Here is a 14,160-nt window from a genome sequence, read left to right on the forward strand (position 1 = left end):
TTATGGAAAGACTGCTATTGTGAATTGTGCTACGATAAACATTAGGGTGCAGGTGTCATTTTTATAAAATGACTTCTTTTCCTTTGGGATGATATCCAATAGTGGGATTGCTGGACCAAATGGTAGTTCAGGGTTGCCCTGACATCAAAACCAGACACAGACAGTATAAGACAAAAAATCTCAAGAAACCAAAGAACAATATCCCTCATGAACATTGTATAAAAATCCTTAACAAAATATTAGCAAATTGATCAAGTAATATATAAAAGTAATAATATACCATGAGCAAGTGATGCTTATTCTGAAAATGTAAAGTTGGTTCAATATTTAAAAACAAATCAATGCAATCCAACCTATTAACAATCTAAAGAAGGAAAACCACATGATCACACATTCATTCATAATCAAACTCTCAGCAAACTAGAAATGAAAGGGAACTTTCTCTTCTTGAAAAAGGCCATCATCAACAACAAAAATATGCTCCTAGTGACATAATTTATGGTGAAAGACTGAATGCTGCCACCCTGAGATTAGGAGCAAAATAAGGATGTCCACACTCAACACTCCTATTCAACATCGTACTGAGGGTCTTAGTCAATGCAATAATTCAAGGAAAGATGCCTTCAGATTGGAATGGAAAAAATAAAGCTGTCTATATTCACACACAACATGATCATTTAGGCAAAAAATCCCAAGGAATCTACAAACAATCTACTAGAACAGGATACAAGGCCAATGTACAATATACAAAAAGTCAATTATATTTCTATATACTAGCAAAAAATATTGAAAATTGAAGTGTTTACAAAGTACCAGTTTTTAAAAGGAGAATAAAGTTGGAGGACTCAGATTGTTAAATTTCAAGACTTACTATAAAGCTATAGTAAACAGGACAACATAGTATTGGCGAAAGTACTAATACATAAAGCAAATGAACGTAACAAAGTCCAGAAATAAACATAGTCAACTGGTTTTTGACAAGATGCAAAGGCAACTAAACAGAGAAAGTATAGTTTTCTTTAACAGATCGTGCAAAGTAATGAACTTGGATGGATATCTTGCACCATTTACAAAAATTACCTCAAAATTGCTCATAGGCTTAAATGTCAAACCTAAAACTATAAAATTTCTGCAAGCAAACATAGGAGAAAATCTTTGCGACCTTGGCTTATGCAAAGATGGCTTAGATAGGGCACAGAAAGTACAAATAAAAATAGAAAAAATTGATAAAATGTATAAATTGGACTTCATCAAAATAAAAATTTTTTAATTACGTTCTTCAAGAGACACTATTAAGAAAATGAAAAACAAAAGCCACAGACAGGGAGAAAATATTTGCAAAATGCATATATGATCAAGGACTGGTAACCAACATCTATAAAGAACTCTCTAAGCTCATGTGGCAGACTGAATAATATCCCCCAAAATTATCTAGGTCCTAACCCCTGGAACCTTTGAATGTTACCTTATGTGTCAAAAATAGATATGATTAAATTAAGGATCTTGAGATGAGAAGATTATCCTGGATTATTCAGGCAGGCCCTAAATATAATCACGAGTGTCCTAAAAAGAGGGAGGCAGAAGGAGATGTGACTACAGAAAAGAATGCCATGCGACCAGGGAGGAAGAGATTGGGGTGATGTGGCCGCAAGCCATGGAATACTAGCAACCACTAGAAGCTGGAAGAGACAAGGACCCTGGAATCCCGGAAGCTCTAGAAGGAACCAGCTCTGCTGACATCTCGACACCTCTTAAGACTCAGTTCTGACTTCTGGCTTCCAGAAATGCAAGAGATTATATTTCTGTTGTTTTAAGCTGCTAAATTCATGATATTTTGTTACAGCAGCCCCAGGAAAACAATACAGCTCAGCAGTAAGCAAAGAGTCTAATTAGAAAATAGGCAAAAAACGTGAACTGACACTTCATCAAATAGGAGATAAGAATGACAAATAAGCACATGAAAAGATGCTCAACATCTCTAGTCATTAGGGAAAAGCAAATTAAAAAGAGTGCAATGCGCCCCACCCGAAGGATGGACATATTTGAAACTCGGACTTGGGGAGGAGGGGCGGGCCAAGGGCAACATACGTAACCTAAACATCTGTACCCCTATAATATGCTGAAATTAAAAAAAACTGCAATTAGATACCACTATACACTTACGGATGGCTAAAATTTAAAAAATAAATGACAATATGGAGCAACTAGAATTCTCATACTTTGCTTATGGAAATTCAAAATGGTACAGTCACGTTGGACATCAGTTTGGCAGTTTCTTATAAAGTTCAACACATGTTTACCATACATACAACCTAGCAATCCAACCCCTAGATATTTATCCAAGAGAAATAAAGATGTGGCTATTTTTTTTTTTTTAAAAAACCTATATGTGAATGTTTATAATAGCTTTATTCATGATCACTAAAAACTGGAAACAATCCGTGTCCCTCAACTGGTGAATGGATAAACAAATTGCAGTACATCCATACAATGGAATGCTATTCAGCAAGAAAAAGAATAACTTACTGATATACAACAATGTGGATGAATCTCAAAAGCCATTCTCCTAAATGAACAAGTTAGACACAAAAGTCTACATACTATATGATTCCATTTATATGACATTTTGGAAAAATTTAAATTATTGGAATAGGGATACAGATCACTAGTTCCCAGGAATCTGATCTGGGGGTAGGAGAAGACAATTGCCTACAAAAGGGCACGAGGGAACTATTTGGCATAATGGAAAAAGTCTCTCTCTTGATTATGGTGACAATTAAATGACTGTATAAGTTTGTTAAAAATCATAGACCTGCATACTTAAAAAGGATGAATTTTACTGTAAGTACATTAAACCTCAATAAATAAAAGGAAATTTTAAATTGGTACAAACACTAAGTTGAAACAAATGACAACGTAGATCAATGTGTATTGACACTGGAAATTGTCCTTCAATATGCTTAAGTGAAAAAAAAATGCAAAACAGCAATAAAGGAAAAAATGAGATGTGTGGATGCTGTGGACTGAATGTTTGTGTCCCCCTCAAAATTCATATGTTGAAATCCTAATCCCCACTGTGATGGTGTTAGGAGGTGTGACCTTCAGGAGGTGATTAGGCCATGAGGGCAGAGGTGTCATGAATGGGACTAGTGCCCTTATAAGAAGAGACATGAAAGAGATGATTTTTCTTTCCACCATGTGAATATACAATGAGAAGACAGCTGTCTGTGAACCAGGTGGAGGGTCCTCACTGAGAACTGGACCCTGCTGCACTCCGTTCTCAGACTGACAGCCTCCAGAATTGTGAGAAACATACGTTCATTGTTTAAGCCCCCCAGTCTATGGTATTCTGTTGTAGCATCCAGAACTGACTAAGGCAGTGTCTATTTATGTACATACATATGCATACACATATGGGCATATGTTTATACATTAGGAAAGAAATACATAAAAATATCAACAGTGTTCATCCATGGTTGTCAGATTCTCTCACTCGTTCACTCCCTCCCGGATGTGTGGCCTTGGAAAAGACACTTGCCCTCTTTTGTCCTTAATTTCTACATGACTGAAGTGACAGAACTATACTAGCATATTTGTGTCTTAGGACCTTTGTACTTGCTGTTCTCTTGCCGTCACCCTTGCCTGGGACATGGTTTGGCCCACAGCTCAGGTTTGGCTCAAATATCAGTACCTCCAAGTAGCCTTCCCTGTCCACCCATTCCTCTAGGTCCCCTTACCCTGCTTTATCTTCTTTATGGCAGTCACCACTGCCTGACATTGTCTTATATATGCATTATGCTGATTCTCTGTTTGTCCCAATAGAATATTAGCTGTATGAGGAAAGAATTTTGGTCTGTTTTGTTCACTACTGCTGTTTCCCAAGCACTGAGAACAATGCATGGCACTTAGTAGGTGCTCAATAAATATTTATTAAATAAATGGTTGAATAGATCTTCCAGAGTGATCCTTCTAGAATTGTCACCTCCTCCAAAACTTTCATAATCTTGAGGAATTTACAATCTAATTGAAGGGACACACTCCTTAAATGAAATAGCTACCACCTGAGTCACTACAAACACTATTGGAACAGAATGGGGGGAGGTTGGATTGCCTTGATCCTATAGTTCTTTCTGGAGTCATCCTCCAACAAATCCAGAAAAGACTCTCTCTGAATGTCCCACAGCAAAACCTTCTGTACTTTATGCATCATTAAAAATTCAGGGCCGGGTGCGGTGGCTCATGCCTGTAATCCTAGCACTCTGGGAGGCCGAGGTGGGTGGATCGTTTGAGCTCAGGAGTTCGAGACCAGCCTGAGAAAGAGCGAGACCCTATCTCTACTAAAAATAGAAAGAAATTAGCTGGACAATTAAAATATACATAGCCAGGCATGGTGGCACGTGCCTGTAGTCCCAGCTACTCGGGAGGCTGAGGCAGGAGGATCGCTTGAGCCCAGGAGTTTGAGGTTGCCGTGAGCTAAGCTGATGCCACGGCACTCTAGCCCAGGCAACAGAGTGAGACTCTGTCTCAAAAAAAAAAAAAAAAAAAAATTCAGGGCACTCCCAGTCTGTTCCACCAGCCTTCCCAGGTAAGTGGAAGCCGAGCTTAGGAAAAAAGTGATGTGGTCCCATGGAGCAGAATGGTGGGAGGCAAGCTTCATACTACAGGCCCTCATTAGCTAAGACTGCCCAAGGGATTTGGCTTCCCTAGCTGCCTCTGTGCCAACTGGTAGGGTCGTGTTTGCTCCGCAGAGGCCCAGCAGCTGCCAGACTTGGCTACAAGTGTTTACCCTGCTGTGCTGGCAAAGGCCCTGGTTCCTCACCAGCTTCTGAGCCTTCTCTAACTCGACAGCAAACAGTTTATCACCCTCAAGGCACCTGGTCTCTAGGAGTACTCTCTCGAAGGATATCCTCCTGTCCCCAAAGGATGCTCATGAACACAAGCAACCCTGGGTGCCTTAGCAAAAGTTGGAGAAATGGTGAGCAGGCCCAACCCAAGCTTCAGGTTCAAGCTGAGGCAGTCTACACCCAGGTCTCTCTGTGAGGTCCACTCTGACCATTGTGTCTAAAATTGAAACCCCCACCTTCCTGCTCTCAGCTTGCCCTATCTGCTCTGCACTTCCCCATGTCATGTCTCACCTCCTAACGTGATTTCCTTTGTTGTTGTGAATTGCCCATCCCCCTCCATAAGGATCTAAGCTCCATAAGGGCAAAACTTTTTGATGGTTTTGTTCAGTAATGTTCACAAAATATATATTCTCAGTGCCTATTTAAAATGCTTATGTAGAACTTACTATTAATATGTGTCAAGCACTGTTTTATGCACTTCGTATCTCTTAAATTATATAATCCTACAAGAACCTATGAGGAAGGCACTATTAGGATACTCATTTTATAGGTAAAGAAACTGAGGCACAGAGAATTAAGTTACTTGTCTAAGGTCCCATAGCTAGTGAATGAGTTGAGATTTGAACCCAGGCTTACCCTCCCTTAACCACTAGCGTATACCACTAAAAAACAAAGCAAGGTAGCGCCTGGCATATAGTAGGCACTCAATAAATGAATACAAGACTAAATCAATGAATGGAACTGTGAAGTGTCCTCCTCCTTGTGTGGGGAATCTGGTCTGCTATTCCACCACCATCACCACCCTCCCCTCCCACCTCTCCCTAAGAGGCCCTGTGTTTTCTCAACAGTCTTTCCTTCCTTCCTTGCCCCCCTTTCCTTGTTTCCTTCACTTCTTCTTCCTTCTTTTCCTCCCCCTTCCCCTCCCTCCCTTTCCTTCTGTCCTCTGGGCGATGTCGGAGGGGGGTTCCAGCCCCCTCCACTCATTCTTTCCTCTGGGCCATAAATGCTCTCTGAGCACCTATATTGCCAGGGACTAGAGGAGCCACAAACATGCATGAAACCAATTCACTGAGCACAATAAAGGAATAATGTGAAGGGAGGTTGGAGCTGGGGAGAAAGACACCACCCAGCAACTCTCACAAAAAGACTGAGAGGAGTGCAGAAGAAGGGGGACAAGTAGGTTGTGGGGATGATGAATTAGGACTTGCATGTTAAAAAATGCTTCACAAAAGACATGGCATTTTAGCTGAGCTAGTAAATATGGCTAGGATTTCAAAAGATATCAATAGAAGTGCATTCTAAAATGAGAGGGAAACCGAGGAGCCTCAAAAGGCTGTTGGAATTGTGAATTTGGGGCAGTATTTCCCCAGAAGGGATGTTCTCTGTGGAGGGTATAGACTAGGTTTTGTGGGCCATGCTTGTCAGCCAGAAAAGGGGTGCCCAGAATCTGCCCCAAGTTGCAGACCTGTGGGACCCCTTCAGTGTTCCCCAGCACACTCCTCTACAGGGAAGATGTCTTTCCTTGAGCTTCCACTCCACCTGAGTGAGTTGGGGCTGGTGGGCCTCTCTGTTCTTCTCACTCAAGTCATATCACAGAACCCAACCAGACCCTCTCTTCTCCTTTCTTTCACTCCTCCTTTCTTGCTTTCTCCCTTTCTGTTTACACTGTCTCATTTACAGCTCCTGTCTATCTGGCTTTCTTACCTCCCACCACCTCTGGGGCTAATTTGGGCCCTACTGCCTTGCCTGAGTGGTGGCTAGTTTCTCACCCTACACTGTCATGGCCTTGCTTGGCGTACTGTCAAGCAGACAGACATGCAGCAGTAAGCCTCTGGTATGTTCCTACTATGTGCCAGGCCTCGGGCCAGGGAAGGCACCCCTTTCTTCACCCCCAACAGCTGGTGCCTTGCCATCTGGGAAATGAAAGGGTTGAATTCTGTGATCTTGAAAGTTCCTTCCAGCTGCAACATTCTAGGAGAATATTTGAATGCCCTCCTTTTGAAGCTCCGAGTTCTGTAGTAAAATGATTACCATAAAAATGTTTCCATGTTGGTGCACTGGCTTCTGTCAGGGCCTCACTGTTTGACAACCACTGTGCAGACTTAAGTGATATTTACACACAAAAATGTTTTACTGTGGGACGCCATCATTACCCTGGCGTCAGGGGCCAAGGATAACACCCCATTACAGGCCTTCCCTGTTATATGAAGAAAGAAAGATTCATTCACTCATTCAGCTAAGCCCAACTGTGTACACAAGGCTGTACTAGGTGCTATAAAAAATATACCTGATCTCACCAAGGGCTCAGAGAACACAAAATCATCTGATTTTGGAAGGAAGGGACTAGTCATGTAGTGTAACCCACCCCCTCCTCCACCCTAGAGTGAGAGCCCCTCTCCTCCAGCCACTGCACACCAAGGGGCAGATGCCATTGTACCTCAGCTCGAAAAGTCTAACAGTTATAACCCTCCTAGTTCCACCCACATCTGACATTTGACAAGGTCACATGGGAGCCCTGGCCAGAGACACACTTGCCCCCAGATCTGTTTGCTCCCAGCCCAGTTGTCTTTCTCCTATGGCCCAGCTCCCTCTCTCAACAGGACTTTGCAGCTGGTGAGGTGACTACTGCACGCACTAGATCATTAGAGCCTCATAAGAAACTGTTTCCAGATTAGATAAGCAAATGTTCAGAAAGGGACACTCACCTGTGTGTGGTCTGACAGCAGCAAGGCCAGACCTTTGGCTCCAAGCGTAGTTCTTTCCACTGCAACCCAGCTGTTTCCCCACCGGGTCCTGTGTGTCTGCCTTGTGGACCCCTAGGTGAGATGTCACAGGGATTGATGTGAGGACATATATTTCGAACTCCTGGCCTCAGCAATCCTCCCACCTTGAGGACATATATTTTGATCTAAAAAATCCACAAAGATCAGTCAGAGAAGACTTGGTAGTACCTGCCTAGAGATTTGGGGGACTTGTTGACAGTCAGGTCAAGGCAATGAGATGTGGTCACCAAAATGTCTTGGGCAGGGTTTACAGAGGTAAGCACCCTGAATGGGGGGAAGAGATACTTAGGCTGACCTCTGCCACTGACAGCCTACTCATGGAGGCAAGACAAGCCACTTGACCATCTTGGGAGGCACCGAGCTCCTTGTTCCTAGAGGGGGTGGGGAAATAGGGGCTGGATGACCACTGGGAAGTTTGCAATTCTAGGAAGGATTTCTTTTGTGTGATGCTGTGACGTCCCATGGCCCCATGCATTCCCAGAGGAAATACCTGCTCTAACATGTCTTGGAGACTCAGGGCCATTTTGAGAGGAGAGGTAGGGAATGCTGTTTGTCTGGGCCCAGCCCTGAGATATGTGGAAAGCCAGGTGTCCATGTCACGTGTCCAAATGGAGCAAGAGGCACCAAAGTGAAGGTGACACTCCCCCAGTATAGTGGCTGGCAGATAGGTAGGCAGCCAGCTGGAGTGACAAGGTGCATCACAAATACTGCGGTTTTTTTTTTTTTAACAAACTGAAGGTTTGGGGCAACCCCGTGTCGAGCAAGTCTATCAGTGCCATTTTTCTAACAGCATGTGCTCACTTTGTGTCTCTGTGTCATGTTTTTGTAATTCTTGCAATATTTCAAACTTTTTCATTATTACTATATCTGTTATGATGATCTGTGATCAGTGATCTTTGCTGTTACTATTGTCATTGTTTTGGGGTGCCGTAAACCACAGACATGTAAGACAGCAAACTTAATCGATAAATATTGTGTGTGTTCTGACTGCTGCACTTACCAGCCGTTTCTGATCTCTCTACCTCTCCTCCAGCCTCCCTATTCCCTGAGACACACAATATTAAAATTGGGCCAATTAATAATTCTCCAATGGCCTCTAAATATTCAAGTGAAAGGAAGAGTCACATGTCTCTCACTTTAAATCAAAATCTAGAAAATGATTAAGCTTAATGAAGAAGGCATGCTGAAAGCTGAAATAGGCCAAAACCTAGGACTCTTGCATCAAACAGTTAGCCAAGTTGTGAGTGCAAAGGAAAAGTTCTTGAAGGAAGTTACAAATGCTACTCCAGTGAACACATGATGATAAGAAATTGAAACAGCCTTACTGCTGATAGTGAGAAAGTTTTAGTGGTCTAGATAGAAGATCAAACTAGCCATAACCTTCCTTTAAGTCAAAGCCTAATTCAGACCAAGGCCCTAACTCCCTTCCATTCTGTAAAGGCTGAGAGAGGTGACAAGACTGCAGAAGAAAAGTTGGGAGCTAGCAGCGCTGGTTCATGAAGTTTAAGGAACCATCTCCATAAGAAAAAAGTGCAAGGTGAAGCAGCAAGTGTTGCCGTAGAAGCTACAGTAAGTTATCCAGTAGATCTAGCTAAGATCATTGAGGAAGGTGGCTACACCAAACAAAAGATTTTCAATGTAGATAAAACAGCTTTATATTCCTTAATATGCCATATAGGACTGTCATAGCTAAAGAGAAGTCAATGCCTGACTTTAAAGCCTCAAAGGATAGGCTGATTTTCTTGTTATGGGCTAATGGCAGCTGGTGAGTTTAGGTTAAAGCCAATTCTCATTTGCTATTCTAAAAATCTTAGGGCCCTTACGAATTATGCTAAATGTGCTCTGCCTGTGCTCTGTAAATGGAACAACGAAGCCTGGATGACAGCATGTCTGTTTACATCATGGTTTACTGAATATTTTAAGTCCACTATTGAGACCTACCGCTCAGAAAAAAAGATTCCTTTCAAAAGATCACTGCTCACTGACAATGCACCTAGTCACCCAAGAGCTCTGATGGAGATATACAAGGAGACTAATGTTGTTTTCTTGCCTGCCAAAACAACATCTATTCTACAGCTCATGGATCTGGGAGCAATTTCAACTTTCAGATATTATTATTTAAAAAATACACTTCATAAGGCTATAGCTACCATAGATAGTGATTCCTCAGTCTAATGGATCTGGGCAAACTAAATTGAAAACCTTCTGGAAAGAATTTACCACATTAGATGCCCTTGAGAACATTCATGATTCATGGAAGGAGGTCAAAATATCAACATTAACAGGCATGTGGAAGAAGTTGATTCCCACAGTCACAGATGACTTTGAGGGATTCAAGACTTCCATGGAGGAAGTAACTGCAGATGTGGTGGAAATATTAATAGTGAGAGAAATAGAAGTGGAGCCTGAAGATGTGACTGGATTGCCGCAATCTCATGATAAAACTTGAACGGATGAGGCATTTCTTCTTATGGATGGGAAAAAAAATGGTTTCTTGAGATGAAATCTACTCCTGGTGAAGATGCTGTGAATATTGTCGAAATGACAACAAAGGATCTAGAATATTACATAAACGTAGTTGATAAAGTAGTAGCAGGGTATGAGAGAATTAACTCCAATTTTGAAAGAAGTTCTACAGTGGGTAAAATGCTATCAAACAGCAGCTCATGCTACAGTGAAATCTTTTGTGAAATGCAGATTCAATTGATGGGGAAACTTCATTGTTGTCTTATTTTAAGAAGTTGCCACAGCCACTCCAGCCTTCAGCAACCACTACCTTGATCAGTCAGCAACCATCAACATCAAGGTAAGACCCTCCATCAGCAAAGATTGCCATTTGCTGAAGACTCAGATGATCATTACCATTTTTTTCCAATAAAAATATTTTTAAATTAAGGCACATACTTTTTTAGACATAATACTATTAAAGGGGTGGGGAACCTGCAGCCTTCTGATTTCAAGATTGTTCTTTTTTAAGCACCAAAGGAGGTAAGAAAAGCTTCATCTTTCTCTGCTGCACCCCTTTTAATGAAAGGATCTGTTCTGTAAAATTTGGATTCAGTCAAAAGGCCGCACTCAAGGACCCAGAAGGCCACATGTGGCCCCAGGGCTGAGATTTCCTTTGTTGTGGTTGTCTAGAACCCAACCTGCATCATCTCTGAGGTATGTCTTGTATGAGATTTCTTTCTGTCTTTGCAATCCCTTTAGAGAGTTGCCTGTGATAGTCACTACATTCTAATTTAATGCTTGGTCAATAAAATTTTTCTCTTATACATTTATGGAGAGGTTTTTTGGGCTGGGAGATTTTGTTTTTATTTCTCCCAACAATGTACACAAACTCACATGCATGCAGACACACACACACACACACACACAGTCACCCATATCCTCGTACACACAATGAAGTACACACACACGTGCATGCACAGTCACATACCCAGCCCCACACACTAGAGCACACACCCTCTTCATGCCACTCTTCTTGGAAGGCAATCTCTTCTCCCAGAACAGGAGCCAGAGGAGCAGCCTGGGACCGGGTAGTCGAGAAGGCAAAGGCCATGAGTACCGAGCCTGGAGCACTTTTTTCATCTTTTATTATATATTTAAATTATCCATGCCCAAATCACCATCTCCTCCTTGTCTTGCTTCTTCTAGGTTTCATTTTCCTGCTGCAGCAGCTTTGTCCCCCTCTCTGGCGTTTCTAGCTTTTTCAATTCATCGCGGAAAAAGTTAAAAAGGAGAACAGGAAAAACAACCACCACCACCCAAAGCAAAATTTATAGCTATTTCGCATTGCGATCTTGTAAGAATTTTGGGTTTTCCCTTGGAATGAGTTTTCTCACTCACTGACTCATTTATTAATTATGCATTTATTTCATTCAACGAATATTGGGAATGCAGCTCGGGCTGGGGGTGCCAGCTTCCACAGGATGGAGAGCTAGAGCCCCGCGGCTGGACTACGTGGATTGCAGACTGCCCCACGCAGGGACCCTTCTCTGTTGGGCTGCGGGTGGGCGGGCCTGCCAGGCCCCGGCCCTGTCGGCAAGAAAGACGCGCTGCTCCGGACCAATCAGAGAGGCCTGAGGTGGAAGCGGGCCGTACCCTGCCCTCCCCCGCCCCGCCCTACCCCCTTGGCTCCAGGGAAGACCGCGTAGAAAGCCGCTTCTTAGGGCTCTGGCACCCAAACCCCGGGCCCTGAGTCTTGGCCTGCTCTCTCGGCGCTGGCACTCGCTCTTTCATTCAGCCAACTGTTCGGGAGCACCCCCTCAGAGTCTGGCCCTTTTGGGGCAAGACGTGTGTGTATCTTGGGGACATCAGTCCTCAGGGTGCCCTCGCCTAGTTTCTCTTCTCATAGAGTAGTCTGGTTGCCCGCCCATCTGGAAAGCACTTGGGCCAGGATCCTTCACCTTGAGGTTGGTAACTGAAGCCCTGCCGCCCCTCATGGGCTGGGGTTCCTCTTCTTGTATCAAGCCACTGGTGTGCTAGGGGATGCAGGACCCTAGGATGACCCCACACCATGCTGGGCAGGCAGCAGGGCCCATTTCACGACTCCCCAGTGCCTACTTTCTCTTTGCCAGAAGGTCCACGGACTCTACTAGTGCTGTGTAGGTGGGGCAGGTGGGTGAGAACAGTCCTGAGCCATGGACCCTGAGCACTCCCTGACTCTATTAGCAAAGTCTCCCTCACTGACTCTAAGGTGGCAGCTTGGCTGTTTGTCAGATAGAGCTGGAAGAAGTTGCCCGAGTAAACTTTAGGGCAATTGATTGAGCATCAGGAGACAAAGGGCATTATGAGGCCTTTACCAAACTCTGAAATTTTTCTCAGCCTCAGTTTTCCCTCCTATGAAATGGGCATAGTATAAATTGTAGGAATTGTGAACATGCTCAGTAAAATGAAGCACAAGACACGTGCTTTAGGGCAACAGTGGTGGCCAGAGGCCAATGTGAGGTGACAAAGACCCTTGAGTAAAATGCAATTCATTATCTAGGGGGTCCTGACAGTGGAGGTTTTTACTATAATATAATAACCTTTAGCTTAGACCCAATTTTTTTCCCCTAGAAGTGCAACTGTTTTTTCAATAGGGGGCATGTTTTACCAATTCGTATTTATTTTTTTATATTTTTATTTTTTTTTATTTCAGCATATTATGGGGGTACAGATGTTTAGGTTATGTATGTTGCCCTTGTGCCCCCTCCCCCCCGTATTTTTTTTTAAAAGACATCACACCCTACATTAGAGAGAAGCCAGAGTTACTGTCTGTCTCACTCTTTTTTTTTTAAATATGAGTTTTATTGATTGTATGGTGGAGCTTATTTCTATTTTTCTTATGTCTTAGTTTTAAAAACACCAAGCTGTACAGGGCTAGGCTTTGGAAAGTATCAGTTGGTATTTCAAGTATGGTGGTTCCATCCAACCCCACAGCCAGCCACCCAAAAGAGAACTGCAGGGGACTATGATTTTGTGGGTCAGTAAAGCAAACTGGGGGAGGAGGTTTGCAAAATTTGACTTTGGGTGTATATTTTCCATGTCACTGGGTTAATAGTACAAGTTTACAACAATGTGGTGGAGAAAACACTAGACTGAGAGTTAAGAACTATAAATTCTTTCATCCTATTGCTGACCCAGGAATTTTGAGGCAAGTCACTTCCTATCTTTAGCTCTCAGTTTTCTCAACTAAAATGAAAGTGCCAGACTGGGGCTCTTTCAGTTTGAGAATCAGAAACTGATTCTCAGGGAATAACTGAGGCACTACTATGGATTTCTCTGTAATGGCCACACCCCCTGACATGCTATTTCATTCCCATGGCAACGGCTGTGTTTGGGCTCCACTTGCCTCTAATTCTTGAGCAGCTGCTGCAGGTAGGCGGTTTCAGGGCTTTGTTGAGGGAAGAATGCTGGCTAAATTCTTTCCTTCTCTTACAGCTTCTGAGTTTATGCTAAAAGTTCTCTCTCTACGTCAATGTGTGCACAGTGAATGTTGGTAAAGTGTGTAAGTCAACAAGAAAAAGAGGAACAAGAGCTTCAGTTTATAAAAAAAAACACTAAGATGTGAATTAGATTAGATGTATGGCACTTTGCCACACATCAAATCTCATTTATGAATGGTTCCTGTTTGAGTTTTCATACAACTGCTACACAGGCTGCTAATATGACAGTGTAAAAGTGCTGGCCTGGGAGTCAGGAGTCGAGCTAGGCCCCATGAGATAGATGTGTGATTTCCAACAAGTCCCTTGCTCTCTCTGGGCCACAGTTTCCTCATTTATACAACAAGGAGTTTAGACTACTGCTGTGGGTTTGAATTGTGGGTCCCCACCCAGCCCCCGAATTCATATGCTAAAGTCCTAACCCCTAGCACCTCAGACTGTGACCTTATTTGGAAATAGCATTATTGCAGATGTAAGTAGTTAAAATGAGGTCATACGGGAGTAGGCTAGGCGCCTTATGCGGTATGACTGGTGTCCTTATAAAAAGGGAAAATTTAGACACAGATATAGATGTGGGGAGAAGGCCATTTGAAGAGAAATGCAGAGATC

This window comes from Propithecus coquereli, unplaced genomic scaffold (genome assembly GCF_000956105.1).
Source record: "Propithecus coquereli isolate 6110/MARCELLA unplaced genomic scaffold, Pcoq_1.0 Scaffold583, whole genome shotgun sequence".
NCBI lineage: Eukaryota > Metazoa > Chordata > Mammalia > Primates > Indriidae > Propithecus > Propithecus coquereli.